Below are 18,426 nucleotides of genomic sequence, written 5' to 3' on the forward strand. Positions count from 1 at the left end.
GAACAGGGCTTTATCCCTTCCTGACACTGTCAGAGTATAGTAAATGGGAAGTCTGAGGCTCTGATTTGAGAGGTACCAAAGGAAGGCCGGCTGCATTCCACCAGGGGCCTAACTGAAGAGCAGTGGTGGCAAAAGGGAGAGAAGAACACTAGGACAGGACGTGAAAGCAGCCAGACTTCGGTTTGTGGACTGCCAGGGGACAGAGGGTACCCAATTGCAGCCATCCTTGCAGGCAGATGGCTTTTCCTTCTATTAAAATAACCACATTCATTCTTCATTGTCATTGAAAGAGAATGGGGCGAAGAAGAGGATGGATTGCTCTAAATCTTGTCAAATCTTTATTAATTGAATTTCTGATTAGCACACACATCGTACATAATGAGATTCCAAAGAGCAGCTGCAAACACGGCTCAGTTTAACATTTTGTCCCCGTGGTATTTCTGTGTAGGTGGGGCAGTTGGGCAGTCATGGAAACAAGCGCTGGCTGATGTGCCCTTGTCCTGGATGCAATTTGTAACAAGTAATGAGATTAATAAGCATTCGGCAGAAGGCTTAAAATAAATCACAGCATTTATGCTTCCCCGGTTCACTTTTCATGTGTGTCTTCATTTGTGGAGGAAATGAATACATTTTCTTCTCATAATACTTAGAGTTATAAGATATAAGATCCTATGAGAAAATTGAGGCTTGGGGCAGTGAGGTGACCTCATCAATGTTGTACTATAGCCGCACATGGGTTAGCACCTTGCCATTCAATCTGTAAAGCAGATCGGCAGCAGAGCAGAAACATCAACATTATTTGCTTGTTAGAAATGCAGAATTTTAGCCCCTATCACTGACCTATTGCATCAGAAATCTGCATTTTTACAAGCTTCTCTGGTGAGTCCTATGCACATGCAATGTAAGATGTGCTAGTTGATAATGTACAATTGTTTCTACTGGATCATTGTATTGTACTGGATGTTTTGGGCTGCAAGCAATGTCATCATATAAAAAACAGCATAAATAACAGGTTTCTAATTATTTCCCATAACATAAAGTCAGGAAAAGATGGCCCCATGATTGATCTCATCAGTGATTAAAATTCTTTATCAGCTTTCTATCCCATCATTTTCAGAGTGTTGAGTTTGTTGCCTTCTTGGTTTCAAAAGGGATGCTACAGCTCATACTACGGAGCCCAACACAGGAGTAATGGGGAAGGGAGAGAGACTAGGACAGGGAACCAGAAGACTTCTTACACATTCAGCTTACAGTCTGGTGGAAAATCTTTCCCAGATGCCATGGGATACCTTTCCTTGGGTCTTCTTAGACAAATTTTGGTCACATGATCATGCTCTAGCTGGGAGGTAGGCTTGGAAAACCTCACCAGCTTTTGGGGGTGGGAGGGGTTGTCTCAGCCAGTAAGGAAGACAGGTAGGACATGGCTGTTGGGCAGGTGACTAACAGTGTCTGTCTCAACCATGCTGCCTTAAAATAATCCTGGATCCAGACAATCATGGAGCATTAGAGATCTTTTATTTCATTATCCCATTCTTTTTGGATGAGCAAATTGGAGACCTGGGGTTAAAGGCCTCCTCCATGATTAGATACCCAGATCAGAGGATTAGATAGAAGCCAGCACTCCTGACTCACGCTGTGCTACTTTGGCAGACACCATACTTTTGTAAGCAAACACCATTCACAATCCCCATTTCTGTACCTTCCCCTAGCTTTACTGGAGAGCTAAACTATCACTTTGATTCGTTGTGGCCATGTGACCGAGCTCTGGTTTAATCAGATGTAGGCAAAGTCACCGAGAAAAGCTTTTGTCTTGTCATACAAAGATAAAAGCTGTGCTTTCCCCTTTGTCTTACATGGAAAGTGAGTGGATGACTGAGGCTGCAGCAGCCATCTTGCAACCTTGTGCATAAAAGGCACACACTGACGTTGGTGGAGCTAAAAAGACAGAAGGAAATATAATCTCTGATGAAATCGTAAACCCATGATAGTGACTGTTCTAGAAATCTTTGCACCTTTATTACATGAAAAAATAAACCCTTAATTATTAAACTATTATTAATTAGATTTGTGATTACATGCAACAGAATATAATCTAACTTGGTACAAGCACATCTCACACATGTTCTCTTACGGAAAACATTTTCTTAGGATACTATGTGGAGGGGACTATTGTATCAGAATAGTTTTTATGCAATGACATCTTCAGATAAACTATTACTAGTATATTCACTTTTTAAAAATAATTGGCAAAACTGATAGACACAGAAAATGAAATAGAGGGTTTTGATGTTGGTGTAAGAGTTACAGAATTCTGTTTCCCTTTCTGAAGCCTTTCTATATCTGACATTCTTATTGACCAATCTCTTACTCCATGCCAAAGCAATGGCATTCCTCTGCCTTCAAATAGACCATTAAATGATGCTGTCCATGCCTCAGTAGTCTTGTCCACATAGTTTCCAAGAATGTATCTTGGAATATGTGAAACTATTTCCTTCACTCTTTACTGGCTCTATTGTAAGAAGGAGAATTGTTTGTCGAAGACTGTGGGCAATTCTTTTGATATTCTCTTTATTTCTTCTCAGACCATTCCTTGTAGTCCTGTAGAGAGTGGGCACAAGTATTATTTACTTCTAAAGCTGAGTAAGGGAGCAAAATGGCTTTTGAAAGAAGGTAGAAGTTCAGGTTCCTGGGGAATAGAGTCCCTTTATTCTGATTAACAGTGGAAATAGGACTTGGGAGAAAATTAAACTATTCTTCACAATAGAGGGATAAAAACTTGGAGCTCTAAGGAATATAGGACGAAGGCAGTGAAGAGATAGGACAGGAAGGAGACAGAAGAGAGTAGTCAACAAAATGACGAGAGTCTCCATGACACCATCCCTGTGGAGCAAATTGTATTTTCCATAAATAACCACAAAAATGTTTCTGGTTCCACATGCTCTTTTAGATCCTTGCTACTCCCCTATTAAAAGGGGGTAGTCAGGCCCAGCTGGCATGGCTGAGTGGTTGAGCGTCAACCTATGAACCAGGAGGTCACAGTTTGATTCCTGGTCAGGGCACATGCTTGGGTTGTGGGCATGATCCCAAGTGGGGGATGTGCAGGAGGCAGCCGATCAGTGATTCTCATCATTGATGTTTCTACCTCTCTGTCCCTCTCCCTTCCACTCTGAAATCAATAAAATATATATATATATTTAAAAGTGGGTAATCTGTCTATTTCCTTTAAAACTGGAGACATTGTGACTTCCTTGACAAATAGAAAGCAATAAAAGAAACGATGGTTGATTTCCAAGGCCAGGCTAGAAAAGGTGAAATAGCTTCTGTTAGCTGTCTCTCACATTGGAGCCTTGGACCGCCATATAAGAAGTCTGGCTATCCTTAATCACAAATGCTTCAGTGAAGACAACTTGGAAAGATCATAAAGAGAATGACAGCCTGGAGAAAGGCCCCTGTTCCAGTCCTCAACCATTTGAGTCTCCCCAGCCCAGGCACCAGACATGTGAGTGAGGAAACCCTCTAGCCCCAGCCTCTGTAACTGCATGAGAGGCCGAAAGGAGCACCTCCCGGCCAAGCCCAGCCCTGGTCAACCCTATAACCATGAGGGGCTCTGAGAATAACAAGTGATTGTTGTTGTTTTACATCACTAAATTTGGGGGTGATTTATTTCAAGCAGGCCTTTGTAACATAGCAATGGATACCTAGAGTACATTTTTGTGATTCTCAAGTTTTAGTAAAATCTGAAATACTCATACATGCTTGCTATAAGTTGGCAGATGTGTAAGGCTTAGAAGGGACAGGCAGGGTGCATTGCCTTCAGGTTGATGACTGTCATTAGGCTGAAACAGAGATAGCATCCTCACATATAGAAATCAGAGGCAGGGGGAGCCAAGAATAAACTTGGTCCAGAAATTGTGTGGAGTGTGTTGTCATGTCACAGACCCTGGAATTGGGGTCCAACCAAAGGACAGGGCCTGCCCAGTTAACATCTAGGTTACATCTAATGGCGATATCTGCAGAATTTTTTAATACTCACCCGAGGATATTTTTCCAGTGATTTTTAGAGAGAATGGAAGAGAGAGGGAAAGATAAAGATAAATATCGATGTGAGAGAAACACATCAATTGGTTGCCTCCTGCATGAGCCCCAGCTGGGGCCCGGGCCAGGGAGGAGTCTGCAACCAAGGTACATGCCCTTGACCGGAATCGAACTCGGGACCCTTTGGTCTGCAGGCCGATGCTCTATCCTCTGAGCCAAACTTGCTAGGGCATGATGCCTGCACATTTTAAATGAGGTCTGCATCAGGCCTATTTCATGTTCCTCAGTGAACATGAGGGACTTCCTTGCAAGGATTTTCTCCTTGACCTTTCTTTTGGCATCTTCTGGTTCTCTGGCGTGATATCTTCAGATATAACTGTCCCTGACTCTCACGTCTATGAAAGGGAATGCAAAATTTATGGAGGTGATAATTGTATCTATTGAATTTTTTGAATAGAATTTTCCAGGGGGGTAATTGGATGGAGAAGGACATTTTTATTTGAAAATCACCAGTATTTGAGAATCTGGGAGCTTCTGCTTGAGTATAGTGTGGCCAATCAACAAAGAACAGCTCTTACGTATGCTTATGAAGTAGTCTTATTTGTAACCAGTTGTTATTTCCCCATTATATTATTTATTGTTATAATGTTTAAGATTTGGGAAATGCCAATAGCAAGCAGATATATGCATTCTCTTTCTGCATAGCTTCTTCCTTCTCCCTAGGAATTGTCTCTCTTATCTCTTTCATACAAACAAAATCCTTTGGGGAGGCAGAAAGGAACATTGGAAGGCAATTCATCGTACAGATAAACCTCAGATATTTTACCTCAGTAGAAAATATCCAGCACAATTTCATATGTGATTTTGAGCTGGTGTGAGCTATGTTCTGTTTTGACAGGCAGATATTTTTTCTAGTGTTTGTTTCTAGTCACTGGAGACATATTCAGCTTCAGGGACTGTTAAATTTACAGGTGAATTGTGTTCTGGTTGTTAGTGTACCTTCAAATGGAGGTGAGGATTGTATTCTTTATCTTACCAATATTTATGACACCCTCATGTATTGCTGAGCACTGCTTGGATGTACATCAATTTATTTAATAGGTGGATTACCAAAAGCATAAGCACAAAAAATTTCCATAAAATCGAAAGGCCAGAAGGAACCCTGAAAACATTTTGGTTCATTATTTTGTAAGCTATCATTGGAGCCACATCCAATGCTCTTCAGGGGGCATATGGGTTAACTTTATGTGACACCTGGACAAAGCATTCCATAGCATTAAATCACCCAGTGAATGGTGTTTCCTTCCAATACTATACAATCATTCTGATTATATATAGTAGAGAGTTATATCCAGGTTGATGTTAGTATGTATTTACCACTTCTCAAATGCTCATTAATCTCCATTTTCCTGAAAAAAGCAAGGGAACATTATCTAGTTAGGCTCCAATGGCATTGTTTAGTCTTATTTGTATTTATTTCTGTGAGTGCCTTCTCTTTGTGGCATGTAACAATGGTGGTCCCTTCTCGGTGTCCCTTGGAAATAGCAAAAGTCATGAAGGTGGCACACACATGACTGAACACTGGGAAACACCAATCTCATCCCAGACATAGGAAGAGTCTGCTGCCTAGTAAGGGCAACTCATTTCTCATGATAATACATCCTATGGAGGAAACTCAGGGTGATACTTGTAGTTATAGTTAGCAATACGAATGATGAAAAACAGAAGGTTATCTGCTTCTGATATGGTGCATAATCCATATGTGTCTTTATACCAGGGAGTCGGCATTATGTACTGGGAATAGTATGGACCTTTAAACTCAGACTGACCTGGTTCTGAATCCCGGCTCTGCCAATGGATGACATGGATAAGTCAATTAACCTCTCTGTGCTTTAATTGTCTCATCTGGAATGTGACGAGAATGATCAAACTCACTGTCCTGAGTACTAGATAAGGCAAAGTACTAAGAAATGAATCCCGTTTGAACACCTGAGCTGGTCCATAGTAGCTTGTGGCCCTCTGGCTTTGGTGTGCACCTTCACGTGATTGGGGGCATGTTGGTATTCTCAGAATCTTTTTCAATTGAACATACAAAGCCACCTTTTCATGGGAGACACTATTAAGATGACCAGTGTTTAAGTTGGGAATATGTAGGATGACCCTCCCCGAACTTACAGGACTTTCCAGGACTGCGTCTTGACTTTACAAGACGGTGTCAGGACTTTATAGGACTGTGTCTTGATTCAGCCTGACTGTGGTGGTGGGGGAGCCCTTCCAAGTGTTTCTAAAAACTTTATGGACCTCCTAGTGCCAAGTGCTTTATATCATCTTCATAACAGCCTTGGGAACTCCAGGGAAAGACTAGCTCAGTGAGAAAAGGTAGTGTGTCTGAGTTCCCACAATGAGTACACAGTAGAGCCAGGCCTTGACAGATTTTAGTTGGAGGATGAATAATCTGTGCAACAGGCAGGCTATGTGTAATTACACATTAATAGATAAAGTGCTCTCAATTTTGCAGGAAGCAATATAGCACAGAGGTCAAGAGGACACAGTATACTGCCTGGGTTTACAATTTCCCTGCTTGGCGACTTTGGGTGTTAATTAATTTTAGTTTCCTCTCTGAAATGGGAATAGTAATAGTACACCCAAAAGATAAATTATCATAGGATTAACTGAGAAAATTCTTATAAGCATGATGTACCTGACATGTAAGAAGGTATATTGCAAATTAGCTGTTAAAGTTATAGTGTCGCTGATACAAGTAGTTAGGTACCCAACAATGCAGGGTGAGTAAATGAATGATATTGGACAGATCAGCTTTTTCAAAATCCTGAGATTTTTGACTTGTTTCATCCCCATTGGGTGGATGTGTAGCTGTAGTTTTGCACTTACTTGTACATCAGTGCTGGTTTTAATGTGTGTGTGTGTGTGTGTGTGTGTGTGTGTGTGTGTGTGTGTGACAGAGAGGGAGAGAGAAACAAGCTACTCATTTATGTAACAAGCTACAGTTTCCAGCTCGTTTCATAAACAATGCAATTACTTAGCTTATATATAGACAACTCTTACCTGGTCTGAAGTGCTCAGTGAAGAATCTAAGTGTTTAAAACAACTGCACATGCATAATAGTCATGGCCATGATAATTTGGTGACCTGGGTGAGTAAATACATTCTTGTATGTGGCTTTGTTCTCACATGACTGCTTATTGTCACATGAAGCACTTCTCAAGGGAGGTGAGCATCATTTCTTGCATGGCTTTCTGTTGTTCTGTTCCTCTGCCTGCCAGCTGTGTCTACATGCCCCCCATCTGTATTTTGGTACAATCTTCTCTGAGCTTAGGTAGTGTCCTGCCTGCTGCCTAAATAATATTTTAAAAACACAGTTGAGATTTTTAAAAAATTGTGTTGTGTTCTTTTTTAATATAAGGATTAACTTAATATTCTAGAATATTCTATACATGTGTTTCTCAAACTTTAGTTGTGTCAGAATCGCTTGCTAAACACAGATTGCTGGGCCCACTTATTTAGTAAGCCAGGGTGGGACCTAAGAATTTGCATTTCTTTTTTTAAAAAAATATATTTTATTGATTTTTTACAGAGAGGAAGGAAGAGGGATAGAGAGCTAGAAACAGCGATGAGAGAGAAACATCGACCAGCTGCCTCCTGCACACCCCCTACCGGGGATGTGCCCGCAACCAATGTACATGCCCTTGACTGGAATCGAACCTGGGACCTTTCAGTCCGCAGACCGATGCTCTAGCAACGGTTTTGGCAAGAATTTGCATTTCTAACCAGTTCCCAGGTGATGGTGATGTTTTTAGTTCAAAGATCATTTTGAGAAACACTATTCTATACTAAAATTTAGGCACTTCTATTTAGGAGGATGTTCAAGACTATTTGGCCTCTTTTATCTTCCATAATACCATAAAAATTAGCTCTTCTTCTGGCAAAGACAGGACACTTACCCATACAGTCTGCTTCCAGAGCCTGTGTTTTAATCATCTTACCGAACTACGTGGGGGAAATGTATGTGATGCATTTAAAAATCTTAGCAGATTTCTTTGTGTTCCCCAAGGCAATAAGATATGCAATGAGACATGGGTTTAATGCTGAACTTGAGCTAGGCAGTTGCTGCCAAATGGTATTTTCAATCACTCATTTCAGAGGTTGCACGCTGGCTTGTTTACAGATTAGATGCCTATTAATTTATCAGGTGAACTGAAGCAGGAGAGATGATATTGTGTCTGTCAAGGGGATGTGTGGAGTTTGCAGTATGGTGCCCAAATAGTTGGCTAAATCTGCATGACTGATCCAAGGAATTGGGGAGGGGGAATGAAAAGTCTATTTTCATGGAAAGACAATGTTTTCTAAGAAAACATCAGTGCCTGCTGTTTTTACCAAGTTCTGAGACTCATGCAAATCATAAAACCCTCTCTGAGCCCTCATTTTCTCATATGTAAAATAAAACCAAAGTAATATTTGTCACACAGCTCAGGGGGCTTTGAGATTTTCATGTCAGCTTTTTTCAGTTATAAGGTTCTACTCCTAGTGATATAACCAATAAAAATCACTAAAGATAAAATTTTTAATTGACTTCTTTTAGAGATAGAGGAAGGGAGAGAGAGAGAGAAACTTAGGTGCAAGGGTGACACATTGATTGGCTGCGTCCTGCATGCCCTCAACTGGGGATTGAGCCTGCAACCTGGGGATTGAGCCTGCAACCCGGGCATGTGCCCTGACGGGGAATGGAACCAGCAACCTTTCAGTACATGGGACAACCAACCAACTGAGCCATGCCAGCCAGTGCTCCACCCCTTCCTTTGAGTTCCCAGGTTCCTGTGAGTTGCAGAGGGTCACATGGGAGGTAATTAGAAGGGAACTGTATTCATAATGGAATGGCACTCCTGATGGTCAGTCCTTGGGGCAGTGATGCATACTGACAAAGTTAAGTCCTCACTGGGCACCCATGGGGAGGTACAGTTGATAAAGGCACTCCACCTGGGTGATGAAGTGTTCACTTTGACAGCCTTCGTAGTCGGTGGTGAGAGATGAGCTTCTATGAAACTCTTAAATACCTGAGTCATGTAGTGAACTGGTTAGTTCCATTCACTCTATGTAGCTTCTGCTGCTATGAAAACTTCCTTTGCACCTTCCATTTCTTTCCCAAGAAAGCTTGATAACTTACTTAACTCAGCCCTGGCACCGTTATAGCTGAATGCCTTGTTGCTCTGTTCTCAGGGGGATAGGACAGGCTTATTTTTCAAATCTTTGTTGGAGGTGTGAAAAAACAGAGCCTTCCATTCTGCAAAGAAAAGGAAGAAAGCAGAACAACCTGGGTGATGAAATGTTCACTTCAGTTCAGTTTCCATATTAAAGCTATCTGAACTAGCAACTACCTAGATGCTAGATTGGATCATCTCTACATTCTCTTCCAGCTTTCACTTACTATGCATTTGAAGCCAAGAGCAAGAGAATGTTGCTTTTCCTTCTGGTGCTACTAATTATATGGAGAAAATCTTAGTGTTTTTAGGATCTGGATCTATGAAAACATATACATTTCAAGGCACAGAAGGGTTGAATGACAGCATTGAATCTACTGTTAAAGCTTTATGATCGTGGCTTAGTGGATTTATGATGCCAAATTTTTGGTTGCACCATTATTTAGTAAGATGAGCATGGTCTTGGAAAGCCATTCTGTAAATATATATGTCCCCCAAAATGTATACACACTTTAACAGCTGAGAGCTCAATTGATGTTTCTTTATTTTCAGATTTAACCCATTGGAATTCATAATTATTCTAAGTATGCATACATTTTTAGGAACACCCTGAATTTATGAATTTGATGATTATCTAAATTAATTAGCATGCTTTGAACAATGTCCCAGGAATTGTTCAAAGGTGTGTGCATGGGCAAGTGAGTCAGGGGAAAATGATAGAAACTACAATCAATTGCCTCACATTCAGAGAGTCATAAGCAAACATCTGAGACTGTTCTCCTCTGTAGACTGACATTTTCCTTCATTGCTCAGTCTGTTTAATCAGCTTTCATGATGCTGCTTGAACCACGGCAAGCATTGCTCTTCTGAGTTTGTTCTGTCAACTAAAATATTCCAGCAGCATCACTAAGCCATTCTAAGCTGCTAAGAAGCTAAAATCTAGGATGAGGGTGTCTGGCTCCATGCTTTATGCATGATTCGATGAAGAAGAGCACTTAGGTTTTCATTCATCCTAATATATAAAAACCCTGGGTCTGTCATGATCAGAGGCTCGACCAACCAGAAGTCAGTCCTACAGTCAGCGCTGAGAGAGGCCTGAAGAGAGAAGCAGGGTCTGATCCATAGCCTGTGTGACAGCTGTTGATCAGCACTTGCCTCTCTCTTTCTCTCCAGGCCCGGCCAGCAGCAACACCTCCATTTCTCTCCAGGCCTCCACCAGGGCTGCTGATTAGCCCTGCCTTTCTAATCAGGCCCCGTTGATATGCCCAGAGACGCTGACTGGCATAAAAACCGACCAATCAGAACCAAATCTGGGTGAAGTGTGAGGTGCCAATGGATGCCTAGGAGGTGGAGCTTTTGACGCTGACTGGCATAGAAACCGACCAATTAGAACTAAATTGGCTGGCAGAGGAGGGCAGTTGGGGACGAGATCAGGCCGGCAGGGGAGGACAGTTAGGGGTGATCAGGCAGGCAGGGAAGGGCAGTTGGAGGTGATCAGTCTGGCAGGGGAGAGGAGTTGGGGGCGAGATCAGACCAGCAGGGGAGGGCAGTTGGGGACGAGATCAGGCCAGCAGGGGAGGGCAGTTGAGGGCAACCAGGCCGGCAGGGGAGAGCAGTTGGGGGCAAGATCAGGCTGGCAGGGGAGGGCCGTTGGGTGCGAGATCAGGCCAGCAGGGGAGGGCAGTTAGGAGTGATCAGGTAGGCAGAGGCAGTTGGGGGCAAGATCAGGCCGGCAGGGGAGGGCAGTTAGGGATGATCAGGCAGGCAGGCAGAGAGGTTAGGGGCGATCGGGCAGGCAGGCAGAGGAGTTAGGGGCAATCAGGCAGGCAGGCAGAGGCAGTTAGGGGCATCATGCAGGCAGGCAGGTGAGCGGTTAGGAGCCAGTGGTTCCAGATTTTGAGAGGGATGTCCGACTGCTGGTTTAGGCCCGACCGGGATGGGGCCTAAACTGGCAGTCGGACATCCCCCAAGGGGTCCCCAGTTGGAGAGGGTGCAGGCTGGGCTGAGGGAACTGCCCCTTCATGCACCAGGCCACTAGTTTATTTATATCTGCATTCATTCACTCAATCCATCTGTCCGTACATCCATCCACGATTGGTCATGAACCATGAATCAGATTTTTAGATACTTCTATTTGAAAATAAAATTTAGGAAACAGGAAAGAAACAACTTTTTCATTGCAGTATCAGGTGGTAAAAAACCATCAAGGGTATGTGCAGTTACAGCAGATTTTTTTTTAGGGGAAGTGACTACTGTGAGCAATAATCTGGGATTAGGCTGCCCTTCCTGCCACTATGGCACATAAAAGACTCTTAATGCTGGTCCTCAGGAGAGGCAGGAACCCCTGGGGAGCAAGGCAGGCTGCCCACTTTCTCTTTATAGTCTAGGCTCACAAAAAGCAGCATTTAGGGCTCCACAGGGGGCACACATCTCCCCAGGCTCCTCTTTGCTACTATCTTCTCTCTGCATCCTCTTCGGGGAATTAGATGCTGCTCCAATATCATGCAAAGTTAATTAATAATCTCAGCACACACTCCCTCCCAGGGAAGCACTCAGATGAAACGACATAAATGCGCCTGCCTAAAAGCAAAGCAATTAACCTAGAAAGTTACACACCCAGGGCTTCAGTTCCAGATCTATTTTCATCTGCAGAAGAGATTTAAGAAGCTTATATTCTTATCCAGGATATTGTCCATTCTCATTTCTCTTTCCCAAAGGTCAGTTTTTTGCTGGCCCCAGTGGGAGAGGTCTTGACAACCTTCCTGAATGGATATTTTGTGTAGAGTCTTAGAAAAGTGATAAAAATAAGCAAACTCATATTACATGGTCAGAGAAAGCCCGTCTGAAAAATGAGAATCGTGGAAGCTCAGGAGCTGTTGTAGGAATAGACGGGATACTGTGCAGATGATACTTAAAGACTTGGCATATAGGCAGAGCTCAATAGCTATTACTGCCTTTACAAAAAAATATTGGTTCCCTGTGGGTGCTGGGAAAGGCCAGTAAGAGCAAAGTACTTCTGTTGCATCACCTTTTACAGATGTCTAAACTCAGCCTGAGGCACAAGAGTGCTCCTCAGCGTTCACTGAAGGGTGAGGAAGGCATGAAGAGCCAGAGAGATGAAGAAGGAGGAAGCAATCTTTGTTAGGTGATGCCGGGCTTGCTGAGACAGATGGCTGCTCCAAAGAATAAAGATCTCTTTGAACTTGCCCTTCTCTAGGAGGGTAGACAACATTATTAGTTAATTAGCCCCTCCCTGGCTAGTGGAGGGATGTTCCAGACTCCTGTGGTTTTCAGGATGTTAAAGCCGCAGGAGCCAAGATTCAGTGGGACCATGTTGAGCAGAAAGGCCCTCCTCCTGGGGGAGAGGGGGGGTCTCTCTTCTTTTCAAAGGAGCCTTGGTGTGTGTTCATTTCTTCCTGCTCCAGGATTCTCTGCTCTACTGGATTTTCAACCTCTGTCTGCCCTGCACTGCCAACTCCTGGATGGGCAGCCTGCACCTTGTGACCAGTGCCCTGGAAAGAGAACCAGCTAAAATGAGAGGTCTAAACGCGTTCCTTCCAACACAGCACAACCTAACATGGTGGTTAATAATGTTTTCTCTGGATTAATGCTAGCAATTGGATGCAGGTCTCAGGTCTGCCATTTACTCTCTCTCTCTCTCTCTCTCTCTCTCTCTCTCTCTATATATATATATATATATATATATATATCAGAGAGGAAATGGAAATGTCAATGATGAATGAAAGAGATGGAAAGGTCAATGATGAATGAGAATCATTGATTGCCTTCCTCCTGCACACCCCATACTGGGGATAGAACCTGTAACCTGGGTATGTGCCCTGACTGGGAATTGAACCAGCAACCTCCTGGAACACATTCGACACTCAACCACTGAGCCACGCCAGTGGGGCTCACTTAATATTTTTAAGCCTTAGTTTCCTTGACTCATCATAGAAATAGTTAATGCCTACCTAGTAGTGATGTTGAAGATGGCAGAGTCACGCGACTGAAGAGCCAAGTCCCTAAATCCCTACACCTTTTGCTTGTAAGGAACACATATTTGACTTTTATATATATAAGAAAGAAGCTTCTGTTAAGCTACTGAGATTATTCCTTGTTTATTTTGTTTTATTTATTACAGAAACTAACATTACTTAATCTTTCTAAACCTTGAAAGGTTTTGGTTTAAATATTTGCCCAAAACTTCTGAACATCATGCCTGGTACATAGCAAGCCCTCAATAAATGTTAGCTGTCATTATAAATATCATTCAATATTAGGACAGAAAAGCTTGGCTGAGGAAAGGGCATTTGAGTCATGTCCTGGGATACTGGTAGGATTTTTCCTGGTGAGAAGTCTAAGGGACAGCATCTCCAATGGGAGTGGTGATGTATAAAAGGCTAGAGGGAAAGAAAATTTCAGGCAATAAAACCAGCCATCTCATTTTCACTGAACAGCTGGGAAGATGGAGAGATTAATGGAGGATAAGATGGTAAGGTTGGTTGCTGCCCAATATTGGAGAGACTTAACGTAAAACCAATGGAGGCTTGAGTGGCATCCAAGCACAGGAAAAAGAGTATTAATATGCATATTAAGGGAACTGAGTGAAAAGAAATCTGCTGGAATAATGGTTGAATTCATTAAGGGTGCTTAGACTGTTGCAAAGTAGGGGAAGTGGAACGTGAATGGGCTTTGTGGCCAGACCTGAAATTAAAGAGCAAGACACTATTAGCAGGAACTGCTTGGACACTATTAGCAGGAATGGCTTGGACACGATTAGCAGGAACGGCTTTGTTTGTATTTGCGTTCCAGACCTCTTTGAGAATATGATGAAAGCTAAGAATCCCCTTCCAAAGAATACACATAAACATAAACATTAAGTCCTCTTTGTCCATCCATGGACCCCAAGTTAAGAACCCCTGACTCAGAGAAATTCAAGAAAGAGAAAAGAAGCAAGCTTGGTTATGTTTGGTGTCGTGTCTGGCTGAAACCTAATAACCGAATATGTCTTCCACAGAGACAGAGACATCATGCTGCTGGCAAGTGGACATACTGACAGTGACAATAAGAGTTTGACCCTGCATCAGGGAACATGCTGTGATTTCCAGCACTATCGCTCCCAGCATGTCCATGGCCAAGTCAGTAGGATACTCTGCAACTTAATTGCTTATTATGTGCAATGAAGTTGTTAATATCTGCAAGGGATATAGAGGAAAGTGCTTTCTGAAATTCTGAATGGTTAATTGCTATAGATATGTATGCTGGTTATTCCTTAAATGATGCTTAGTTTACTACTTTGCTTCCTCAAGAGCCATAATCTCTCATTCCCTTAATGAAGGATGTATTGGATGACTACCCTGAGCCAAGCATTTTCCTGGATGGTAGGGATACAGAGCAAATGAGACATTGTCAGTCCTTAAGAAGCACCGTGTGCTCATGAACTTCCTTCCCTGAGCTTAGTTCTACTGTCTCAGGTTGGGGGCCCCCAGAAACATTCCTGGGAACGAAGATTCAAGGGTCGGTAGTTTATTTGGGAGGTACAGGGAGCATCAAGTAAGGGAGTGCAGAAGTGCCACTAATGAGGAAAGACAGTGAATACAGAAAGCATATTATCAACCCTGCTACCACAGTGCATAACCTGGAGCTTCATCCCATGGGAGACCCCCCGGGAAACTGTACACACCCTTCAAGGTTATCCCATGTGAGGGAAAGGAACTTTAGATTTTATATATCACCATTCCCCAGGGGGCAATAATTCCCAGGATTCCCAGCCTGCCTTGCAAAGGGATATTCTCCAGCTTCCGAGAAAGCCCTTTGGGGGGAAGAGATGCAGATGCTGACAGCTGGAATTCAGCTGAAGAGCAGTGAAGTGGAGAGGCCCAAGGGACACGAGCAAAGCACAGACAGCAACTATCTTATGTCCTAAAATAATGAATCCCTCATTGAGTGGCTGCAGTCTCCTCATCCCCATCTTAACTGGGATGAAAGATCTCTAGCTAAAGAACAAGTAGAGGGAAATTATAGACTATTCTAATGATCACCTCTTAGGTGACTACAAACATTTTTCCTCATAAATTCCATGGAGTGGTTTAATCCCGAATGTTTATGCAGAGGAAAAACACGAAAGGAAGAGACAGACCACAAATAGAATAGCTATCATGGACTAGAAGGGGATTCTTAGTTTCCATCCTATTTTCTTTTAAAAAAATATTTTTTTATTGATTTCAGAGAGGAAGGGATAGGGAGAGAGAGAGAGAAACATCAATGATGAGAATCATTGGTCGGGTGCCTCCTGCACGCTCCCTACTGGGGATCGAGCCCACAACCCAGGCATGTGCCCTTGACCGGAATTGAATCCAGGACACCTTCAGTCCGCAGGCTGATGCTATCCACTGAGCCAAACTGGCTAGGGCTCCATCATATTTTCAAAGAGGTCTGTGACCCAAATAAAGAGCCACTGTCCAAGCTGCTGCTGCTAATAGTGTCTTGCTCTTGAATTACACTTCTGGTGACAAAGTGCATTCATGTTCCACTTCCCCTACTTTGCAACAGTCTAAGTCTACCACGTATGTGACCCCCAAGCCTTCCTTGGTATAGTCATTGCACGGCATCCAGCCCCTTGTGTTTAGAGGTCATGTGACTCATTCAAGCCAATGAAAAGAGAGTGAACGTGATGCGTTATTTTAGGCAGAAGGGATTGCCTATCTGGTGTGTCTTCCCCTGGCACTTCCTCCCTCCTTAAGAGAGCTTGGAAGATGCCAGCTGAGCCCTTGATGCCTGAGTTATTGCTTAGAAGAGAGCCCAGCCCTCAAAGGATCACTAACCAGGAACATCTGCATTGGACTTTTGGGAGTTGGGGATGTGTAACAGACTCCTCTGACTAATACACTTCCCAGTATTAACAACTTATTGAGAGTAACAAAATACCCTCCGATGGAGGACTAGGAATTGTTTATTCCTATACAGATGCCCTTTTTACTGTCCTTATCACACCCCATTTTACACTGTGATTAGCCATATTTTCTCTCTGTGCTCGTTGGCCAGGTCTTAAAGACAATCACGGGTCTATTCCCCTATGGCAGTGGTGGGCAAACTCATTAGTCAACAGAGCCAAATATCAACAGTACAACGATTGAAATTCCTTTTGAGAGCCAAATTTTTTAAGCTTAAACTTCTTCTAACGCCACTTCTTCAAAATAGACTCGCCCAGGCCGTGGTATTTTGTGGAAGAGCCACACTCAAGGGGCCAAAGAGCCGCATGCGGCTCCCGAGCCGCAGCTTGCCGACCACGGCCCTATGGGATTCAGCAGGTTCTTGCACATACGTATTTAGGGACTGGATGTTGAAAGAGTGAATTCATGAGCTGTCTCAGTCTATGCTCAAAATAATCTTTTCAGATAAGCAGAACAGGTATTTATTTTCATTATGGAAGTAATGAAACACAAAATGTTTGGAAAATAAAGTTTAAAAAAACAGTTTTAATCTCATCACTTTTCTCTGTTATCATCTTTGTATGTTTTATTTTTTCATGTTTTACCTGCATTTCTGTATCCTTTTTAATTTAATTTTATAGCATGGTTATTTTCGCATGCTGCTACTTTGCTTCCATAACCATTGTTTTTAATCTCTGCTCATACCAGTGAATATAGAATAATTTCTCTGTTTGTAATATGTACTATGCAGATATAATCTTAGTGAAAGTCTGTGTCCATAGAGCTTTTCCACATATTTATTTATATATTTTTCTTCAATTCAATTTTCAAATGTAATATGAGTATACCAAAGGGTATGAACATTTTTATTATTGTTGATATGTATTACCAAATTACTTCCTAGAAGATTTTTATTTGTTTACAGAGAATTACATGTAATCACATGATTAACAATGAAACATTTATTTGGATTTATTATATAAAAATCTCATTTCTTTAGTTACTCGAAACAGGGAATCCTTTTGGATTGATTGTTTTTTTTAGTTGTGTTTTTTCATATGTAAGTTGTCTGTTTCTATTTAAATTATTTTTTTATTTAAAACCCATTTATTGCGCCAAGCAATGTGTGGTGGGGTACAGTAAAAAAAAAAAAAAAAAAATGGATAGAAGTCTTTGCCCTTAACAAGTGCTCATCCTGGTAGGAAGAGATAGGAAGTCAATAAGTTAACAAATAAAAGAAACAATTTGTATCATTATAAGGTTTATGAAGTCAATTCATAGGATTGGTGAGTACTTTACATAAGTCCACTGCAGAGTCCTCTCTAAAAAGAAGTCTTAGCTAAACTTGAAAAATATGAAGGATCCAGTCATAAAGTATCTGGGAGAGGAGAATTCCAGGCAAAGAGACAAGTAAGTATAAAGCCACAGAGGTGCAAATGGTGTGGCATATTCAGGAAAGAAAGAAGGTTATAGTAGTTGGAACATAGTGACGTGTGGGAAGTGGTATGATATGAGGTTGGGGGTTTGGGCTGGGACTAGACATCAAAGGTTTCACTGGCCACTGCAACGAATTTAAGTTTTGTTCTAGGTGAGGAATAAAACAATTGAAGGGTTTTAAGTGGGACAGTGATATAATATGACTTAAAAAGAGAATTTTGGTTGTTGTGTGGAAAATAAATTTGAGGTAGAAGAGGCAAGTTTATTAGGAGGTTATTACAGTACTAGAGGCTCAGTGCATAAATTTGTGCACTGGGTGTGTGTGTGTGGGTGTGGGGGGGCGGGGGTCCCTCAGCCCGGCCTGCGTTCTCTTGCAGTCAGACATCCCTCTTGTGATCTTGGATCCCTCGCTCCTTACAGACTTGCCTGCTCGCTCCTTACCATTTGGCTTGCTGTTCCTTAGCACTGCCATGGAGGTGGGAGAGGCTCTGCCACCGCCACTGCGCTCACCAGCTGTGAGCCTGGCTTCTGGCTGAGCAGTCGCTCCCCCTGGGGAGCACACTGACTACTAGGGGGCAGCTCCTGCATCGAGCGTCTGCCCCTGGTGGTCAGTGAGCATCATAGCGACCAGTTGTTCCAGTCATTGCGCCATAATGGTTGCTTAGGCTTTTATTATATAGATTCTATGCAGAAGGTAATGGGACCAGTGGACTAGGGCAGTGGCAGGAGGGAATAGAGATAAAAAGACCTTAAATTCTTTTGAGTTAGTCTAAAACCAGAGACTGAGACAAAGATTCAGGTGCAGA

General features: G+C 42.5%; 1 long non-coding RNA gene across 1 annotated transcript; it reads right to left on the reverse strand.

The window, feature by feature from the left end:
• Nucleotides 1–325: 325 nt before the first annotated feature.
• On the reverse strand, nucleotides 326–18,206 carry LOC129147127 (uncharacterized). Its single transcript, XR_008554465.1, has 3 exons — nucleotides 18,062–18,206; nucleotides 9,218–9,334; nucleotides 326–500 (listed from the first exon to the last, which is right to left on the reverse strand). It is a non-coding gene; the product is annotated as an uncharacterized LOC129147127 (long non-coding RNA).
• Between the last annotated feature and the right edge of the window lie 220 nt (nucleotides 18,207–18,426).

Source organism: Eptesicus fuscus, chromosome 18, assembly GCF_027574615.1.
Source record: "Eptesicus fuscus isolate TK198812 chromosome 18, DD_ASM_mEF_20220401, whole genome shotgun sequence".
Classification (NCBI taxonomy): domain Eukaryota; kingdom Metazoa; phylum Chordata; class Mammalia; order Chiroptera; family Vespertilionidae; genus Eptesicus; species Eptesicus fuscus.